The sequence below is a fragment of the Bos taurus genome, chromosome 28, assembly GCF_002263795.3.
Source record: "Bos taurus isolate L1 Dominette 01449 registration number 42190680 breed Hereford chromosome 28, ARS-UCD2.0, whole genome shotgun sequence".
In the NCBI taxonomy this organism is placed as follows: domain Eukaryota; kingdom Metazoa; phylum Chordata; class Mammalia; order Artiodactyla; family Bovidae; genus Bos; species Bos taurus.
Genome location: NC_037355.1, coordinates 41858267 through 41880323, shown reverse-complemented (window position 1 = coordinate 41880323; position 22057 = coordinate 41858267). Strand labels below are relative to the sequence as shown.

General features: G+C 46.1%; 1 long non-coding RNA gene across 1 annotated transcript; it reads left to right on the top strand.

Annotated features, from left to right (window-relative positions):
- Nucleotides 1-4782: 4782 nt before the first annotated feature.
- On the top strand, nucleotides 4783-9028 carry LOC112444744 (uncharacterized). Its single transcript, XR_003033094.2, has 2 exons — nucleotides 4783-5314; nucleotides 8168-9028. It is a non-coding gene; the product is annotated as an uncharacterized lncRNA (long non-coding RNA).
- The last annotated feature ends 13029 nt before the right edge of the window (nucleotides 9029-22057 follow it).

Here is a 22057-nt window from a genome sequence, read left to right as displayed (position 1 = left end):
GACACTCCGTGATGAGGGGCACTGTAAACAGAAGCGAGGGGAGCCACGGTATTCGGTATTAATAACTAAGTATCAGAAACCTGCCATTGATTTGCAGTACTTGCAATGATACTAATAAATCAGAGCAGAATCAAAGTTATCTCCATGAAAACGTCCTTGCATTCTCTAGAGTTCTAAACTGCTTTTCCCAGTAGGAGAGAGAGGCGGCTTTACTTCTAACCTTCCAGCACTACTTTTAACTTTCATACACTATGTACCCACGTGTTAAGTGTCATGATCTCTTAAGAGTGTCTCCTCAGGACAAAGGCAGAGAATGGTGGGTACGTGTTGGAGCTTAGTAAATCCACGAGACCCTGAGATGGTTCCCCAAATCACTGTCTTTCACACTGTCCCGAGTGCTCTCCTTGAAGAAGTCTCCCAGGGATTTTCTGCATGTGTCCAGACCTCTGACTGGTTGGGCCCCGTAAGTGGGTTCTGGGGTGCTTTATGCCTCCTTTTCTTCACAGAAGGCGTGTGGCCTGCTCCCCCACCCCCACCCCACGCACTGACTTTTCACACAGTTCATGACTAAACAGCCCTTCATCTGTTGTCTTCCTCCTCTCTTTTCCGATGGGTTGGTTTTCACCTTCAGGATGAAACCTGTCCAGGAGATAGATTTCACTGGTCCTTTTGGTTAATCCCAGTCTCCTCAGTCACACGCGCTCCCATGGTTTTATCCACATACACACATCAGTTGCCCTGTTCCTACCTTTTAGAGCTGCTTTGATCATAAAGAGCTGTTCATTCAAGGCGTATCTTCTCTCCTAAATTATTGTAATTGCCTTCAGGTTTGTCTTCCCTGCCTCCAGGCCAAATTCCCTCATTCTTTATAGGAATAAAACATACCCACGAGACATCTGGGCTTCCCTTGTGGCTCAGTTGGTAAAGAATCTGCCTGCAAGGCAGGAGACCCAGGTTTGATTCCTGGGTTGGGAAGACACCCTGGAGTAGGAAATGGCAACCCATTCCAGTATTCTTGCCTGGAGAATTCCATGGACAGAGGAGCCTGGCAGGCTAGCCTATGGGGTCACAAGAGTCAGATACGACTTAACGACTGAAGCACCACCATCACCACGAGACATCTAGGCAAGCTGGACACAGCTTTCCCCATTCTCTTGAGTATAATGATTCAGTGGGGAAGTGGAGTCTTTGGAACCATGCAGACTTGGGTCTAAACCCAGCTGCATCCCGTATGACCTTATGACCATCATCACCTTTGGGCATCAGACTTTCCATGAATAAAAAGGAATAACAATCTCTACCTCACAGGGATTTTATGGAAATGAAATAGCACAATGCCTGTGAAGCAGTCAGCACAGGTGTCTGATGCATAGTAGGGTTTTAACAAAGGTGGCCCCTCCCTCCGTCCCATTGTCCACAGTAAGGGCGTCTAAGGGCTGGGGAGATGCTGTGCAGTGTTTCTTCACGTGGCCTTCCTCTCACATCACTTAGTACCAGCATTTTATCAGTTTGTTCTACATTGTGGAAAACATCTGGGAATTCTGAAAAATAAAATGTGAATCCTGCTTAAATTTATCTTCACTTTAGTCCTGTGGAGGAGTGAGGACAAAAGGGAAAAATTCAGTGATGAAAAAAGTAACTTTATGAAAGGAAAAAAGAGCAGTTGTAAGTTGTTAGTGTTAGCCTATTGATTTTTCTCTTCTAGTTACTTTGACTTGGTTGCAGGCTTGCGATATAAGACGTTGTAGCCTTTTTTTTCCCACCAGCATTGCTCTTAGAGTCTAGCTTTTCAGAAGCAGACACAGAGCCCATAGCCTTTCCTCTGTCTACACTAAATCCAGTGAGAAATTTAAGGTTATTTGTTATAATGGAACTTTGCCAATTATTGTACAAATAACATTTCTTGTTCAAAACATCATGAGAGAAGATAGGGCCAATACATGAATTCTGCTGGGTTGGTTGCACCAAAAACATTCCTTTCTTTCCCTACAACTTTTTCATTTTAATCCCCATCTCCCCATTCTCTACCCTCAAGCTTAAGCATTTCTTTAGAGAAGGGTTTGCTGAGTTGACTTTCATTTAAATGGTGATGATGTTAAAAATCAGAAGATATGCATCTCCCCATTTGAGCACCCCCCAGACTTAAGTATGTTGTTGTTGTTAAGAAGTGTTGAATGAGTCAGCTTCTATTTATGATGATGCTGGAGGTCAGAAATAATTTTAAAAGTTCAAGGATAATGACAAATTGGTGGCAAGACAGGTTTCTCTTCTCCACTTGCCGCTGACAGCGGCATACCATTCATGCACCCCTGTTGTAGGCAGGAGTTTTTACATGAATGGAGCCTTACGCAGAGCTGCTTCTAGAAGAAATTTTATTATAACCACTTTAGCACATCTCTCTGCTACTGGCAACTGATGAAAGTAAAAATGGCTTTGTTATACAGACCACGTCTTTAACACAAAATTGGGTTTTCAGGGAGTCTACTTAGGCCTCAGAGATGGAATTGTCCTGCCCGGAGAGCACAGGCCTCTCAGTGAATCATGATATTCCACCCTTACCTCGCTGCGTGGTGGCATTATGGATCAGAAGCAGCTGGCCTTTCTGACCTTTCCATCAGTCTCAAGTTCTGTTTTGGACGTGGAGAAGAGGGAGCATCAGGGGAGAGGGAGACTGCAGGCTACAGAAATGGCCTCAGCCAAATTAATAACTAGTTTTTAAAGCTAATGAATTTCTTCTCTAATTCTGCTTATTGGAAGGATGTTTAACATGCTGCTTTTTCACCACTCGGGCTGTACCTCTCTCATCAGTTCAGTTCAGTCATTCAGTTGTGTCCCACTCTTTGCAACCCCACGGACTGCAGCATGCCAGGCTTCCTTGTCCTTTCCTATCTCCTGGAGCTTGCTCAAACTCATGTCCATTGAGTCAGTGACGCCATCCAACCATCTCATCCTCTGCTGTCCCCTTCTCCTACCTTCAATCTTCTCCAGCATCAAGGTCTTTTCCAACCTCCCTTATAAGATGCATTCACTTTAAATCCACCCATTTGCCTATCTTCTCCTCCAGGTAGCTGTAGATTCCACCGCCTCAAACAGAGACCCCAGGAATAGCTGCTTCCTATACTGCATCCACCCCAACCAACCCACTGAGTACCTGAGTTTTATTATAACCACTTTAGCACATCTGTTGTGGAGACTTGCCAAGACTATGACAGGTATGAGACTTTACATCCCTGTGGGTTCCCATGTGCCCTGGCTGAGCTTGGGCAGAAGAATGGAAATTAAGTCATGCTGAGGCTCATCAAGGGAGAGAATAAAGCCTTGCCCCAAATGTGTTTGTTCCCTTCTCCATACCTAGAGAAACTGACATGCCAGGCTCACATTGGACACCAAAAAGAAAACCTTTCTCAGCTTTCTTTTCTTACTTGTCTGGCAGGACCACTGGATAGCAATTTTTGTAAAGTTTCAGTCTGTGCCTTGTTATGCAAAGTTTGGTCCATAGACCAGCAATATTCACCTAGGAACTTAGAATGTCAAGCCCCACTTGAGCATCTGAGTCAGCAATTACATTGTAACAAGATTTCAAGATAATTTGTGTGCACTTTGGAGTTTGAGAAGCACCAGTGTATTGAGCACTATGAATTGACGCTTTTGACCTGTGCTGTTGGAGAAGACTCTTGAGAGTCCCTTGGACTGCAAGAAGATCCAACCAGTCCATTCTGAAGGAGATCAGTCCTGGGTATTCACTGGAAGGACTGATGTTGAAGCTGAAACTCCAGTACTTTGGCCACCTCATGCGAAGAGTTGACTCATTGGAAAAGTCCCTGATGCTGGGAGGGATTGGGGGCAGGAGGAGAAGGGGATGACAGAGGATGAGATGCCTGGATGGCATCACCGACTTGATGGACGTGAGTCTGGGTAAACTCCGGGGGTTGGTGATGGACAGGGAGGCCTGGCGTGCTGCGATTCATGGGGTCACAGAGTCGGACACGACTGAGCGACTGAACTCAACTGATTCTCTCTGATCCTCATATTAACCCTTCTGAGGTGGGTGCTGTTTAACAGGGAGGTGAAGTGATCTGCGCCCTGGCGCATGGCAAGGGGCAGGATTTAAATACAGAGTCAGCTGATTTCCACAGTGTGAGCTGTAATCATGGGGCTTCACTGACCTCAAAAGCTATTGTCACTCTAGCAGAGGTTGTGTCTGCCTGTGTGCATACGTATGTGAGCCCACGCCACTGTCTGTGCGTGTGTTTGTATATATGCATATAGAAAACCAGAGAAGGCAATGGCACCCCACTCCAGTACTCTTGCCTGGAAAATCCCATGGACAGAGGAGCCTGGTGGGCTGCAGTCCATGGGGTCGCAAAGAGTCTGGAACGACCGAGCGACTTCGATTTCACTTTTCACTTTCATGCATTGGACAAGGGAATGGCAACCCACTCCAGTGTTCTTGCCTGGAGAATCCCAGGGATGGGGGAGCCTGGTGGGCTGCCGTGTCTGGGGTCACACAGAGTTGGACACGACTGAAGCGACTTAGCATTAGCATAGCATATAGAAAACACGATTTTGAGATGAGGATTACATTTGCTTTCACGTGGTGGTAAATATTGACCTTTCCAACTAAGAGAATTCCCTGTTATAAATGATTTACTTAAATTACCTTGGGATCTTCCCTGACGGCTCTGCAGGTAAGGAATCCGCCTGAAATGCAGGAGACACAGAAGATGTGGTTTCGATACCTGGATTGGGAAGATCCCTGCAGGACAAAATGGCAACCTGCGGGGAGCTGCCCGTGAGAACGGGGTCCTTTGTCTGAAGGACACAGCTCTGGGAGCTGCCTCAGTCCTTGAGGGTTTGCTTGCAAACATAGCTCTCTGTCCCGCCACCCCAGAGATTAGGCGCTTATTTACTGCAGGCACCTGGAGTTCTGTGCAAACTTCTCACGCACAGAGAAATGTTATCTGGTGTAAGAAATAATAACAGGGAGCCATTCCCATGCTCTCAAGATTTCTTGTGACTGTTTGTAAGATGTATAGGCCAACCAAGAAAAAATGTCAACTGTTTTGTCTCTCTCACGCTTTTCTGTATAAATATGAGATGTTGAATAAAGTTGGTGTCAGACTGCGTCCCTTCGTGGTGACGTGTCTGAACCTCTCGACCCCATCTTTGTAGTCTCTTGCTTTAGTTTCTTTCTTAGCCCCGCCGTGCACGTTCTCGGGACCTGATCGACTTTGCCGGCTGGCTCCGGCGGTGGCGCCCGAACAGGGACTCGAGAATCGGAGTGCGACGACGGCCGCTGCCCGCCAAGATTGAGGTAAGTAAAGAGGAATCCCTAAGTAATTAAAAGTAAAGGGCAGGGAGGGTGATTGTCGAGAGGAATAAATCATGGGACAAGGCAATAGCCGCCAGTTATTTGTACATATGTTGAAAACTATGTTAAAAGGTAGGGGAATTCATGTAAATAAGTTACAGCTAGAAAAGTTTTTACTTTTTATTGAAGAGGTTTGTCCTTGGTTTCCAGAGGAAGGAACAGTTAGTCTGGAAACTTGGAAAAAAGTAGGAAAACAATTGCAGACATATTATTCCTTACATGGTCCCAATCGTGTTCCTGTGGATGCTTTTTCTTTGTGGACTCTCATAAGAGACTGCCTGGATCCTGAACATGAGGGACATAAAATTCAAACGGCTCTCAGGGATTCCACAGGACCCGAAGTTACAGAGCCTTCTGCCCCATCACCTGAGCCGCTTTATGCTGTGCCTGAGGGAACAGCTTATAAGGCTGGAGGGAGTGATGATGTGTTAAGCTCTGATGAACAGAAAGAGTTAAATGAACAAGCGGCTCAGAACCATAGAGAGGATATGCCTTGGGAGATGATGGTTAACATGGAATCCCCCCCAGGAAAAGGGGAATTAAAGCATTCAGGGCTTTCTGAAGAACAGCTGGAGAATTTAATTCAGAAGATTGTTATAGCAGTAAAAAAGGATGCACGGGAGACTCCCACTCCAGCCAGCCTGCGCCTCCAGCACATCCTCCCTCGGTTCTTGCTGGACTCGATCCACCTCCGCCTTTCGTAGAACCGCGAGAGCTTATATCTATCCCTGCTTCTTTGCCCGGTGAAAACATAAAAATTAAAAGTGAGATATTATTATCTCCTCTTCAACAAGCAATTAAGCGAGCTAATGAAGAAGGAGAACATATTCCCGGGTTTTCAGGAATCTATCCAGTGTTTGAAAATGCTCAACAGCAGAGGTATTATGAGCCGCTGCCCTTTAAGCAACTGAAAGAGTTAAAAATGGCTTGTGCACAATATGGCCCGACTGCGCCGTTTACTCAGGCTATTATAGAGGCTTTAGGAAATCAAAATCTGCCACCTAATGATTGGAAACAGGTTGCTCGAGTTTGTTTATCTGGAGGAGATTATTTACTATGGAAATCTGAGTTTGCTGAGCAATGTGGGATCACAGCCGATATCAATCGGCGACAGGGACTGAACACCACTTATGAAATGATGGTGGGAGAGGGAGAATATCGAGACACTAATAGTCAACTTAATTATTTACCTGGAGCCTACCCTCAGATTAGTGCTGTGGCTCTACAAGCATGGAAAAAGCTTCCAAATTCTGATAAAAAGACTGAAGATTTATCTAAAATTTGCCAGGGGCCAGATGAGCCATATCAGGATTTTGTTGCCCGCCTGCCTGAGACAATTGGTAAAATGATAGGGGATGAGCAGGCGGGGATGGTGTTGACTAAACAGCTTGCTTATGAAAATGCCAGTTCAGCTTGTCAAGCTGCCCGGAGACCTTACAGGAAAAAGGGAGGCTTATCCGATTATGTACGAATTTGTGCCGATATCAGCCCTTCGTACGTTCAAGGCATAACTTTGGCCACGACATTACAAGGGTTATTGCCTTAGCTGGTTTCAGTGGACGGCTTGATAATCATTATCCCTCAGATAAAATTTTGCAATTTGCTCATTATCACCAATTTCTCTTCCCAAAAATCGTTGTTTCTCAGCCCCTTGCCGACGCCCTAACTGTATTTACTGATGGCTCTTCTAATGGAATAGCTAGTTTGATTATACAGGACAATACTACCACCTGGCATACTAATTATAAGTCTGCTCAAGAAGTAGAACTATTTGCCGTTTTTCAGGCTTTATTACAAATTTCTGCTCCATTTAATTTATATTCTGACAGCCAATATATCATAAGAGCCTTAAACACTATTGAGACTGTTCCATTTATTGGTACCCTGAATTCTACTATCCTAACTCTTTTTCGTGATATACAACATTTAATTTGTTCCAGAGTTAATAAATGCTATTTTGGTCATATTCGTGCTCACTCTGGACTTCCTGGACCTTTAGCACAAGGCAATGCTTTGGCTGATGAAGCTACACGTATGATATTTCCTTCACTGGAACAAATGGCAAAAACTTCCCACAGCTTACACCATCAAAACAGCAATAGCTTAAGACTTCAATTTGGCATTACTCGAGAAGCTGCCAGACAGATTGTTAAGCAATGTCAAACATGTCCTCAGTTTTTTAGCGTCCCCCACTATGGAGTTAATCCTCGAGGATTGTTGCCAAACGATATATGGCAAATGGATGTTACCCATATTCCTGAATTTGGTAAACAAAAATTTGTTCATGTTACTATTGACACCTTCTCCGGCTTTTTACATGCCTCTCTACAATCCGGAGAAGCTAGCAAACATTGTATAGCTCATTGCATTAAATGTTTTGCTGTTATGGGCACCCCTAAAACCATAAAAACAGACAATGGTCCAGGATACACTGGAAAAAATTTTCAATTATTTTGTACGCAATTGTCTATCTCACATAAAACAGGTATCCCTTATAATCCTCAAGGTCAAGGAATTATTGAACGGGCACATCAAACTCTCAAACATCAATTGCAAAAACTAAAGAAGGGGGAATTGTATCCCAATACCCCTTCCAACTCTCTAAACCATGCTTTATTTGTTCTAAATTTTTTACAATTGGATATAAGTGGCCGTTCAGCAGCACCGCAATTTTGGAACTTTGATGCACAAACAATAAGACCTAAAGTCTTTTGGAAAGATCCACTTGTAGGAAAATGGTATGGACCAGATCCAGTACTAATCTGGGGACGAGGGCATGTTTGTGTTTTCCCACAGGATGCCGAAGCGCCGCGCTGGCTGCCGGAAAGGTTGGTACGCACGGCGGAGACAGTCTCTAGCAAATCAGATGAGGAGATTGACAATTCAAGAGCATGATGAATTACCATCTCGGCAACAACTTCAGGCATTGATGCGAGAGGCACAGAATCGTGTTGCGGTGCAGAGCGATCCGATATCGCCTTTAAGCTTCCTGATAACCTTATTAATTATCTTAAATCAGATTAACACTGCACACTCTGAAGAATATTCAAATGCTTACTGGGCTTATTTTCCTGACCCTCCCCTTCTCCAACCTGTGGGCTGGGAGGGTCAGTCCATTCCCATATACACTAATAAAACTGTTTTATTTCTTGCACCTTGTTTAATTACAAAACTGATTGATGATCTATGGATCATAAAGGCTTCCATCTATGGAAATGGTCTGCGGTTAAAGGAACATAAGCGTGTGCCTATATAAAAAGAAAGGGGGAGATGCGGGGAGCTGCCCATGAGAACGGGGTCCTTTGTCTGAAGGACACAGCTCTGGGAGCTGCCTCAGTCCTTGAGGGTTTGCTTGCAAACATAGCTCTCTGTCCCGCCACCCCAGAGATTAGGCGCTTATTTACTGCAGGCACCTGGAGTTCTGTGCAAACTTCTCACGCACAGAGAAATGTTATCTGGTGTAAGAAATAATAACAGGGAGCCATTCCCATGCTCTCAAGATTTCTTGTGACTGTTTGTAAGATGTATAGGCTAACCAAGAAAAAATGTCAACTGTTTTGTCTCTCTCACGCTTTTCTGTATAAATATGAGATGTTGAATAAAGTTGGTGTCAGACTGCGTCCCTTCGTGGTGACGTGTCTGAACCTCTCGACCCCATCTTTGTAGTCTCTTGCTTTAGTTTCTTTCTTAGCCCCGCCGTGCACGTTCTCGGGACCTGATCGACTTTGCCGGCTGGCTCCGGCAGCAACCCACTCCAGTATTCTTGCCTGGAAAACTGCATGGAGAGAGGAGGAGCCTGGAGTGTACGTACATAGGTTGCAGAGTCAGACATGAACGAGCGGCTAACACTAACTAGGGTTCTCCGAGGCTGCTGTTAGCAATTTGCACGCACACCAACAGCCTAGTAGTCTTCTCTTTTCTGCAGTCCGTCTTTAATATTTTATCTGGGGGAAGCTTCAATGCTGGGGCCCTGGGGCTTCCTGTTTCTTGTCCTTTCTTACCTATTTCCCTAGTGATTGGGAATGCTGAACCTCAACATACAATATTTTGTTTTAAAGTATATGAGGACAACGTAGCTCTTGAAATTGGCTTGTGGAGATTCTGTTCTGTTGTGAATTCATTTCCCATCATGTACATTAGGACATTTCTTGGGGCCGAGGTCATTTACAGCCCCACGGTCCAGGTGACTATTCAGTACCCAGAGCATGGGTTTTGAAGTTGCTGTGAACAGAAATGGCCCAAATGCTCCAGAACTCCTTCATGCTCCACTCTGGTAACTCTGGCCAACAGAACCTTTGAGAAAGTCCTGTTTCTGAGTGGCAAGTTAGAGAACAGAGAGCCTGAACCGTCACCCAGGGCTTGAACCTCATTCCTTCTTTTTCCGTCCCCTTCACCCCCACCCCCAGAAGAATCCCAAGCCCCACCAAAATACTCTGCTGAGGGTGCCAGGTACCTCGGTGGATGAGGGATTGCTAGAAGGCTGTAAGAGGCACTGCCTGCCTCCGCGATGTTGGGAGTGCAGGTGACTTTGCAAAGCTCTACCTGTCCAGCAACTCTGGCATCTTTTGGATTCATTAGGCTTCACTCAGCAGTAAGCCTGCCCGTCCTTGCCAGAGGGGCTTCGGGCACTCGGCTTGTTCTTTCAAAGGCGCCCTCCACTGCTTGCTTATCCTTTGTAGCTCTCTGAGGCTCCCCACAGTCCAGCCAAGGAACAACCAAGCCCCTTTGGTCTCTAGGGAGATGCCACCATCCTAAGTGACCGAGGCCTCGTGGGAACAGATTGTACATTTATTTTCTTTCTTTCCTAAAATCATCTCCATTTTTCTAATGCAGGATGTTTCATATTCGGTATGTATTTCTTTGAGGTTTCTTGCAACTTGATTCACTCCTCCATATACCGGTTCTGTGTACTTGATTGCTGTTTTTTTATGGATTTATTCGGATCATAGTATCACGCCTGTATTATCGAGTGCCCCATAGAGCTTTCCAGTCAGTCCAGCAGTTCCTGATTGATTATCTGTTCTGTGAAATAACCAATGTTTTCTGAACCCCAACATCCTTCTTTCTCCTTCCCCCATCCCCAGCTTTTCCTTTTGGTTTCTAAGTTTCTTTCCTAACTGTGTGCAACTCTTTGTCTCAGCCCATTGATATGAGTTATGTTCTGTCTTGCTGTGGTACCTCCCCTGTGATTGATGAGACGTGGTATCTGTCTCTGTCTGTGGCACTCCCTGCATGGGGTAGGGTCTTCCCACTGTCCACCCATCGTCCTGCAGACCCCATCCTTTTCTTCGCACTTCTGGCTGAGGTATGTTCCACTGACTGTGTGTCCCCTGCCTTTGATATGCATTCATCTGTGCCCTGGCGTTGTGGGTGTTCCCACGCCTTGGTCCTCGCACCTGAGACTGTTGCAAGAACGCTTTTCTTCAGATGCCCTCCCCTTAGGTGTGGTTGGCTCTAGTGTGTTTTTCTTGGAAGGCACTTTGCTGCTGTTTTCAGTAATGGCTATTAGCTGTTTGCCGTTGCCACCCAGAGCGTAGTAGGGTTCCCTAGCCTGCCCTGTTCACTATTGATTGTGCCAGAGTCTCTGAGGCCTGGCATTCGCTATGCTGAGGAGTCTCTCGGGAGGTGCCACCATCCTAAGTGATGAGGCGTGATGGGAAAAGGGCATGCATTTATGTTTTCTTTCTGTTTCTTTCTTTTCTAAAATCATTTCCATTTTTCTAGTGCAGGATGTTTCTATTCTATCTGTATTTCTTTGAGGCACCGTGATTCACTCCTCCATGTACCAGTTCTGTGTACTTGATTGTTGTTTTTTATATTGATTTATTCAGATCCTAGTATCACATCTGTTATTATCGAGCGCCCCATAGAGCTTTCCGGTCAATCCAGCAGTTCCTGATTGAAGATCTGTTTTGTGAAATTAACCCCAGCATCCTTCTTTCTCCTTCCCCCATCCCCATCTTTTCCCTTTGGTTTCTAACTTTACTCCCTAACTGTGTAAACCTGTGCATCTCGGTTCATTCCTTCACTGACTTGAGTTTCCCCATCTTTCCCTTTGGTTTCTAACTTTCCTCCTAACTGTGTAAACCTGTGCGTCTCGGTGCATTCCTTCACTGACTTGAGTTTCCCCATCTTTTCCCTTTGGTTTCTAACTTTCCTCCTAACTGTGTGAACCTGCGCGTCTCGGTTCGTTCCTTCACTGACTTGAGTTTGTTTTGCTTTTTCACCTCCCCTGTGATGGTGAGACATGGTATTTGGCGCTGTCTGCAGCACTCCCTGCTTTGCGTAGTGTCTTCCCACTGTCCACCCATCGTCCAGCAGATGCCATCATTCTCTTCTCTCTTCCTTATGTGTTATATATTCCACTGACTGTGTGTCCCCGGCCTTTGTTATGCATTCATCTGTGCCTGGGCATTTTGGGTGTTCCCACGCCTTGGTGTTCACAGGTGAGGCTGTTGCCAGAATGGTTCTCTTCAGATGCCTCCCCCGTAGGTGTGGTATTACTGGGGGTGTTGGCTCTAGGGTGTTTTGCTTTGAAGGCACTTGCCTACTGTTCTCAGGAGTGGCTTTAGCAGTTTGTGTTGCACCCAGAGTGTAGAAGGGTTCCCTTTTCTGCCTGCCCTGTCTACTACTGACTGTGCCAGAGTCTCTGATGCCTGGTGTCAGCCAATCCCTGCTTCGGATCGTTTTTATTTGCATTTCTCTCCTCACTTCCCGTGATTTTTTTAAGAATATGAGGACAGTTTAGCTCTTGATATCAGCTTCTGGGGATTCTGCCCTGTTGTACACTCCTTGTCGAGCTTTATGACTGGGCTTCTGTTGAGGGCAAGGGTATTTACAGCCCCGCAGCCCAGCAACCTCAGTGTCCCAAATCCTTAAGTGTGGAGGTTGCTGTTACCAGAGATGTCCTCAAGGGGGAAGCACTTCCTGATCCTCCGCTCTCCTAATTGGGGCTAACAGAACCTTAGACAAAGTCCTCTTTTTGGGTGGTAAGTTCAAGGAATCTGAAGCATCCCCACCGAGGGCTTGTATGTTTTGACCTCAGCTTTCTTCCTTTACGCCCCCAGCCCCCAGAAGAGTACCCATCCCTGCAAAAGTGCTCAGGCACGGGTGCCCTTGCTCCTAGGTGAAGTCGCTCAGTCGTGTCCAACTCTTTGTGACCCCATGGACTGTAGCCTACCAGGCTCCTCTGTCCATGGGATTTTCCAGGCGAGAGTACTGGAGTGGGTTGCCATTGCCTTCTCCAGGAGATCTTCCTGACCCAGGGATCGAATCCAGGTCTCCCACATTGTAGGCAGACGCTTTACCATCTGAGCCAAATTCAAAGAGCCTGAAATCAGGAACTCGCCCACCAGGATTTGGAGTGAACAGGTGACTTTGCACAGCTCTACCTGTGTGGCAGCTCTACCAGTTCTTGGGTGCATTAGGCTTGCCTAAGCAGTCCGAGGGCTTTCCTGGGTCTGTGCTTGTGGTCTCAACCAGAGGCGCTGTGGGCACTAAATGTACATCACCTCTTGAGTCTGGACATGCTCTCCACCTCCCTGAGCCCCACCAGAATCCAGGCATGGGACCCATGTCTGTTCAGTCTCCGGGGCTGTGCCACCAACTTAGGGCACCAAGGCCTGACAGCAGTGGAGTGTGCCATTCTTTTTCCGTTTTCGGTTTCTTTTTTTTTTTTTTCTCCCTTAATATCAACTAACTTATCTCAGGGCGGTATGTTTCTTGCATCACTTGTGTTTGTTTCACTTCCTGAGCCACTTGACTCATTTACTCCTCCACCTTTACGGGGTTTTGTTTCTCGTGTGTGTGCGGCTACGGCTGCTCACATCTGCCTGATGGGATGGAGTGCCCAGCAGAGCTTTCTGTTCAACCCAATAGATCCTGACTGATTATCAGTTTGATGCAAGTAGTGGTTTTGTCTTCATCCCTACCTTCTTATTTCTCGTTCCCCGTCCTCCGCTTTTTCTTTGGGTCTCTAAGCTTCCTATCTAACTGCCTGCCCCTCTTTGTCTCGGCCCATTAGTTCATGTATGTGATTCTCTTTTTTCACCTGCTGTTTGTAAGAGTTGGTGTCTGTCTTTCTCTGTGGCACTACTTAAACTTGATGTGATCCTCACTGTCCACCCGTCGTGCTAAAATTCCATCAGTTTCTTTCCTTTCCTGGTATCAGATATTCAGTTGTGTGAATCTGCCTTACGTCACTTATGCAGTCGTGTGTGCCTGGAATTCTGTTATGTTCATACTGGGTTCATATACACAGTACAAGTACAGATGCATATAGAATAAATCAGTTATTCTTGAAGCCAAAATTTCCGTATGGACTGTATGGGCCTAGTCAACTGAAAAGGATCCAAAGTAAACTAGAAATAGACAAGGATGAGAGAAATGCCACCTGTGTCCCCAGCAGACCTTCGTGACTTCAGCTGGCTGCACGTCTCCAGCGTCTACATAGGCTTGGGTCCCCAGGCCGGCCTGCGCTGGGGCTCTGGGGCTGAAGCGCACGTGCCAGCTGCTGAGCTCCTAGTCGCTAGCTTAGGCCCCAGTCCCTTCTTCTGGGACCACAGGGCCCAGGTCCAGGCTGGTTGTCTTCCCACTCAGCCACGCCTAGGGCACCCAAAGGATGGCGGCCCTGCTGGGCAGGGAGAGGGGGCTTGGCAATCACCTGGTCTCCTGCTTTCCTGGTGTTGGGCTGCAAGGCCAGCCTCCTTGATGGCTCAACTCCCCTACAATGCTCAGCACCCAAAGCAGAGCACTTTTGAAGGGCCTCAGAGTTCTCTACACTGCTGGCTAAAGGCCGAGAGGGAGGAGATCATGAGCTGCAAACCCATAGGGGTTTTTTCCACCTCTTTCCACTCTGTTTGACCACCTAGTGAACTGAAAGTTGCTCAGTTGTGTCCAACTCTTGGCCCCCCATGGACTCTACAGGCCATGGAATTCTCCAGGCCAGAATACTGGAGTGGGTATCCTTTCCTTTCTCCAGGGGATCTCTTCCCAACCCAGGGATCAAACCCAGGTCTCCCACATGGCAGGTGGATTCTTCACCAGCTGAGCCACCAGGGAAGCCCACCTAGAAAATGGCTTTATCTTTAAGTCTCTGCCCGCCCACCTTACGAAAAGGGGCATGAAGAGGCGCTGCTGCCTGTGGCCTCCTCTGGCAACAACTTGAAAATTAGTGCTTCTGAGCATTTCACAGTCATAAGACCCCTGGGGCTTGTGTATGAAGATTGCCCTCAAGAAATTCCCCATGGTAGGCTATCCCAGACAAATGCAAACTCTGAGCAACTCTCCAGAAGCCACGTTCAAGCACGGCTGCTGCTGCTGCTAAGTCGCTTCAGTCGTGTCCGACTCTGTGTGACCCCATAGACGGCAGCCCACCAGGCTCCCCTGTCCCTGGGATTCTCCAGGCAAGAACACTGGAGTGGGTTGCCATTTCCTTTTCCAATGCAGGAAAGTGAAAAGTGAAAGTGAAGTCATTCAGTCATGTCCAACTCTTCGCGACCCCATGGACTGCTAATGTCTCATTAAAAAATAAAAAACAAATCACATGAAACTTACTCAGCATCAGTAATGATTTGAGAAACCCTCCTCTGACCTCTGAGTGCTACCCCTGGCAGCTATCAGCCACAGGTACACCCACAGTCAACACGAAAGAGGGTGTTCAACAAAGACGGGCCAACTGCACTTGCTGACAATGTGTCATACTCACAACCACTGTGGATAACCTTAGGGAAGGTCCCTACAAAGACAAAAACAACACCCTTATAAGACCAGGCAACTCCACTCCTAGGAAGGTGTACTGTCCTTAAAAAAATATCCTCCAAGACACACACGTCCCCAGAGGTTGTTGGGGCAGGGTTCACAATAGCTGAGGCATGGGGCAAACCCAAATATCCATACACAGATGATTAGTGAGAAAATTACACTACAGACGCACAATGGAACGTGACCCAGGCAGGAATGTTCAGAAAACGAGGCCATTGGCAGCGCCATGTGCGGAACAGGAGATGACTGCGATAAGCCAGGTGGCCACACAGAAAAACACAAATATGTGTTTGCATCTCTCGGTGGCATCTAATCACTCCCACAAAGGAACATATGTATCTCAAACAGCATCAACAGAGAAAAGAATCTTGGTGTCCTAAAAAGACATTCCAGGCTCAGGAGGGAGATATCAGGAGGTCAGGATGAGCACAAAACCACTACTTTCCTCAAGTAGGAAATCCAGAGGTCCTGCTGCGAAGGCCGGGGACTCTGCCGCACACAGTGTAAGAAGAGATGAGGGAGCATCACCAGGAGCAGGAGACGGGACAGGTCTACGTAGGTGTGAGTCAAGTCGTTACGCAACTGAAACAAACACAAAAGTGTGCCCCAGCTCCACTGAGCTAGAAAATAAATGTAGAGTAACAATAAAAGGCAGAAAGAAGCTGCAGGTCTACTGCCGTCGGGTCTCACCGACTGAGAATTCTGAATTCGGGCACATTTCTGGAGCCTCGGGAGACCTGGTTTCAAGGCTGGACTGCAGTGGGGCCCAGAGTGGTGAGGAGAATATTTCAGGTGACGAGCTCCTTTTTGCAAATATAGAGGCAAGTCCCCACTAGTGTGACCACAATCCACGGATGCAGGCCTGCCCTTTTGCAGTGTGGCTGGTTCTACAGCAACCAAAGGATGATGGACCTACTGGGCTCTTCAGTTCAGTTCAGTCACTCAGTCGTGTCCCACTCTCTGCGACCCCATGAACCTCAGCATGCCAGGCCTCCCAGTCCATCACCAACTCCCGGAGTTTACCCAAACTCATGTCCATTGAGTGGGTGATAACCACCTAACCATCTCATCCTATGTCGTCCCCTTCTCTTCCTGCCCTCAATCTTTCCCAACATCAGGGTCTTTTCAAATGAGTCAGCTCTTCACATCAGGTGGCCAAAGTATTGGAGTTTCAGCTTCAACATCAGTCCTTCCAATGAACACCTAGGACTGATTTCCTTTAGGATGGACTGGTTGGATCTCCTTGCAGTCCAAGGGACTCTCAAGAGTCTTCTCCAACACCCCAGCTCAAAAGCATCAATTCTTCAGCGCTCAGCTTTCTTTCTAGTCCAACTCTCTCATCCATACATGACTACTGGAAAAACCATAGCCTTGACTAGATGGACCTTTGTTGACAAAGTAATGTCTCTGCTTTTTTAATATGCTGTCTAGGTTGGTCATAACTTTCCTTCCAAGGAGTAACTGTCTTTTAATTTCATGGCTTCAATCACCATCTGCAGTGATTTTGGAGCCCCCCAAAATAAAGTCAGCCACTGTTTCCACTGTTTCCCCATCTATTTGCCATGAAGTGATGGGACCGGATGCTATGATCTTCATTTTCTGAATGTTGAGCTTTAAGCCAGCTTTTTCACTCTCTTCTTTCACTTTCATCAAGAGGCTCTTTAGGGCTTCTTCACTTTCTGCCATAAGGGTGGTATCATCTGCATATCTGAGGTTATTGATATTTCTCCCAGCAATCTTGATTCCAGCTTGTGCTTCATCCAGCCCAGCGTTTCTCATGATGTACTCTGCATATAAGTTAAATAAACAGGGTGACAATATACAGCCTTGACATACTCCTTTTCCTATTTGGAACCACTCTGTTGTTCCATGTCCAGTTCTAACTGTTGCTTCTTGACCTGCATACAGGTTTCTCAAGAGGCAGGTCAGGTGGTCTGGTATTCCCATCTCTTTCAGAATTTTCCACAGTTGATTGTGATCCACACAGTCAAAGGCTTTGGCATAGTCAATAAAGCAGAAATAGATGTTTTTCTGGAACTCTCTTGCTTTTTCCATGATCCAGCGGATGTTGGCAATTTGATCTCTGGTTCCTCTGCCTTTTCTAAATTCAGTTTGAACATCTGGAAGTTCATGGTTCACATATTGCTGAAGCCTGGCTTGGAGAATTTTGAGCATTACTTTACTAGCGTGTGAGATGAATGCAATTCTGCGGTAGTTTGAGCATTTTTTGGCATTGCCTTTCTTCGGGATTGGAATGAAAACTGAGCTTTTCCAGTCCTGTGGCCACTGCTGAATCTTCCAAATTTGCTAATGTATTGAGTGCAGCACTTTCACAGCATCATCTTTCAGGATTTGAAATAGCTCAACTGGAATTCCATCACCTCCACTAGCTTTGTTCATAGTGACACTTCCTAAGGCCCACTTGACTTCACATTCCAGGATGTCTGGCTCTAGGTGAGTGATCACACCATCGTGATTATCTGAGTCATGAAGATCTTTTTTGTACAGTTCTCCTGTGTATTCTTGCCGCCTCTTCTTAATATCTTCTTCTGTTAGGTCCACACCATTTCTGTCCTTTACTGAGCCCATCTTTGCATGAAATGTTCCCCTGGTGTCTCTGATTTTGCTTTGCAAACTCACCTGATCCCCTTGGCTCCTGGTGTTGGACCAGCCTGTTTCCTGGGTCAACTTGCCAACCTATACCAGCACGCTCACCAGAGCCCTTTGCCAGGGCTGGATATTGCTGTGGGCTAAAGGCTCCAGGCTAAGGGGGACAATGTATTGAGACCCCAAATCGTGGTGTTTGTTCAAACTCTCCCCACTAAGTTGTCACACAGAAACCTGACTTCTACAGTTCTGGCTTCTGAGTTATCATAATGGCACAGAAGAATCACTCTCTCCTTTTCTGCTCTCACAACAACTTAAACCATTGGTTCTGAGCAGTAATATTCACAAGGCATTAGAGATTGTAAATGTTGCTTTCACTCAAATTCCCTCTCGTAGGTTATCCTAAACTAGTTCAAAATAGGGCCCATCTCACCGGAAGTGAATTTCAAGAGTTAAATTTTCTCCCATTCTTAAAAACATTACAGGCAAAAGTGATCAGCATCATTATTGATTAGAGATTTAATTAGATTAAATCAACTGATCTCTTAGAGGCACCCCTGGGACCAGTCATCCAAATTTCTACTCAAAATAAATTAGAATTACGGTATTCTCTAAAGAGTACCCCCCAACACTCTTGATAGCAACACAATGAAAAACAAGCACTATGATGAGCATTAGAGAAGCTCCTTTCAAAAGAAAAACAGAAGCATTACAAGATTAAGCAGTTCCTCTCCTGAGTGGACATATATTCAGGAAAAAAAAAGTCTTCAAAAACACACATGCTCCTCAATGGTCGTTGGGACACTGTTTACAGTAGCCAATACATGGGGAAAACTCAAATATCCATTTAGATATGAATAGATGAAACGATGTACTATTAATAGGTATACTCAATGGAATATGATTTAGCCAGAAAGCAGAAGATGATGTCATTTGAAGCACCATGAGAACAGGGCAATGACCACACTCAATCCAGCTATTGGTGCTGGGACGCCCACGGCCAGCCTCCCTCCTTAGGGAGTCTCACCTCTGTGCACCAGCACCCTGAACATAGCACTCTTGCAGGGCTTGGGGTTCCTTTGGGGTTGGGGGTGAAAAATATGGGGGAGCGTCTAACAAGTTACAAGCCCTGGGGTGTTTGTTCTAGCTTTTTCCAATCAGATTTTACACTCAGACACGGGACCTTAAGGTTCCAGTTGCCCGTTACCACAGGAACGTATGAGGAAGTGCTGCCGCCTTGTGGCCATTTCTCCTAACAACAACTTTAAACCTGTGCATCTGGGCACTTAATATTCACACGGCCTCTGGGACTGTTCATGACCCTTCCCCTTAAGATATTTTTGTGCTAGGTAATCGCAAACAAAATAAAAATACAGCCAGCACTCCGGAAGACTATTTCAAGGACTACATTGTCCTCTCATTCTTTAAAAAAAAAGACATGAAAGATGTTCAGCATCGTTACTGATTAAAGAAATACTAATCAAACTGACCTCTAAGAAGTAGCCCTGGCACTAGTCATGCAAAAGTGTACCCACAATAAACACCAAAGAGTTTGTTCAATAAGCAGAGCCTTACTACAATCTTGGTGGTAATACAGATCGCTAACAATTGCTATGGAGAGCAAGAGAAAAGCACCACAAGATCTGGCAACTCCACCTTTGAGCGGCATATATTCAGAGAAAAAAATCATTCAACACACATGCTCCCCAAGGCTTGCTGGCACAGAGTTTACAGTAGCCAAGGCATTGCAAAAAAAAGAAAACATTGTCCATCCAGAGATGAACAATAAAACAGGCGTGCTACATATACTCAACGGAATATGACTTAGCCAGAAAAGAGAAGAAAATGGTCTTATTTCCAGCCGTATGTCCAAACAGGGAAAGGACCACACAAAATCCAGGTAGTTAAGACAGAGAAAGGCAAATAGCATCTTGTATGATGGTAGAATCGAAAACCTCATACAAGGAACAAATGTACCTCACCAGAAAAAGACTCACAGAAAAGAAGCTTAGTTACAAGAAGGAGTATTCTGGGAGGGGAGAAGAAGAAATTAGGAGGTAAGGATTAGCACAAAGCTGCTAATTTCATAGAATAATCAATGGGGAACTCAACAGTACGCTCAGCAACTAAATCGCCTGTGTGGGAGTAGACTCCAAGAAACAAGGCCGCACAGGTTTATGGGTGAGTGACTGAACGCTATAGAACTCAAACACAAAACTGCATATCAACTCTAGGACACTAGAAACATTAAAATTATACGAAAAACAAGACAGAGTGGAAGGAAAAAGAAATGTTTCCTGTACTTCTAGTCGACCTCAGTGACTTAGGTTAGTTGCACATTTCTGGAACCTAAACAGAATTGGGTCCCCAGGCTGACCTGTGCTGTGGCTGAGGGAGCTGAGGCCCAGGGGTCAGCCGCTGAGCTCCTCTGTGCAAGTTGAGAGCCCAGTACCTTCTGGTTGGGCCCACAATCCCCACGTCTAGGCAGTAATCTTACAATTCAGGCAAGCCTAGGGCACCCAAAGTATGGTAGACCTGCTGAGCAGGTAGACCTTTGCAAAATCACCTGCTGTCCTTGGCTCCTGGTGTTGGGGTTCCCACTGCCAGCCTCCGTTTATCAGTTAACTCAGCTACATACCCTAGAACCCAAAGCAGAGCAGTATTGAGGGGACTCAAATTTCTCTTCTGCTGTGGGTGAATGGTAAGAGGGAAGGGATAATGAGATGCAAACGCATGAGTGTTTGTTTAGGTTATTTCCACTCTGATTTACCACATAGAAACGTGATATTCTCCTAGACTCTGGTTGCCCAGCTCAGCATACCGAGGCATGAAAACGTACTGCCGCCTGTCACTGCTCCTTGTAACAATCTTAAAACCTGCGTTCCAGGGCATTTAATATTCACAAGGCATTCGAGGGCTTCCCAGGTGGCTCAGTTGGTTAAGAATCTGCCTGCAGCATAGGAGACCCAGGTTCGATCCCTAGTTTCGGAAGATCCCCTGGAGAAGGAAATGGCAACCCACTCCAGTGCTCTTGCCTGGAAAAATCCCATGGATAGAGGAGTCCAGCAGGCTACAGTCCATAGGGTCACAAGAGTCGGACATGACTTAGCAATTAAACCAGCACCACCAAGGCATTCGAAGCTGTAAATGATGCTTCCCCTCAAAATAGTCCCTTTGGTAGGTAATCAAAAACAAATTCAAATATGGCTGACTCTACTGAAAGCCCCTCATGGATCACAGCCTTGTCATGGCTGAGGGGCTTGCTTAAATCAATGAAGCTATGAGCCGTGCTATACAGGGCCGCCCAAGGTGGATGGATCATAGTGGAGGGTTCTGACAATGTGGTCCACTGGAGGAGGGGATGGCAAACCACTCCAGTATTCTTGCCGTGGGAACCCCATGACCAGGATGAAAGGCAAGAAGATATGGCAATGGAAGGTGAGCCACACAGGTTGGAAGGCATCCAGTATGGTGCTGGGGAAGAGTGAGGGCAATTACTAACAGCTCCAGAAAGAATGAAGGGGCTGGGCCAAAGTGGAAATGATGCTCAGTTGTGGCTATGTCTGGTGGTGAAAGTCGGAGAAGGTGATGGCACCCACTCCAGTACTCTATCCTGGAAAATCCCATGGACGGAGGAGCCTGGTGGGCTGCAGTCCATGGGGTCGCTAGAGTTGGACACGACTGAGCGACTTCACTTTCACTTTTCACTTTCATGCATTGGAGAAGGAAATGGCAACCCACTCCAGTGTTCTTGCCTGGAGAATCCCAGGGACGGGGGAGCCTGGTGGGCTGCCGTCTATGGAGTCACACAGAGTCGGACACGACTGAAGCGACACAGCAGCTGGTGGTGAAAGTAAAGTCTGATGCTAAAAAGAACAATATTGCATAGGAACCTGGAATGTTACATCTATGAATCAAAGTAAATTGGATGAGGTCAAGCAGATGGCAAGAGTGAACATCGACATCTTAGGAATCAGTGAATTGAAGTGGATGGGAATGGGCAGATTTAATTCAAATGACCATTATATCTACTGCTGTAGGCAAGAATCCCGTAGAAGAAATGGAGTAGCCCTCATAGTCAACAAGAGTCTGAAATGCAGTACTTGAGTGCAATTTCAAAAACAACAGAATGATCTCAGTTCATTTCCAATGCAAACCATTCAACATCATGGTAATCCAAGTCTATGCCCCAACCACTGATGCTGAAGAAGACGAAGTTGAACAGGTCTATGAAGACCTACAAGATCTTCTAGAACTAACACACACAAAAAGATGTCCCTTTCATCATAGGGGATCGGAATGCAAAAGTAGGAAGTC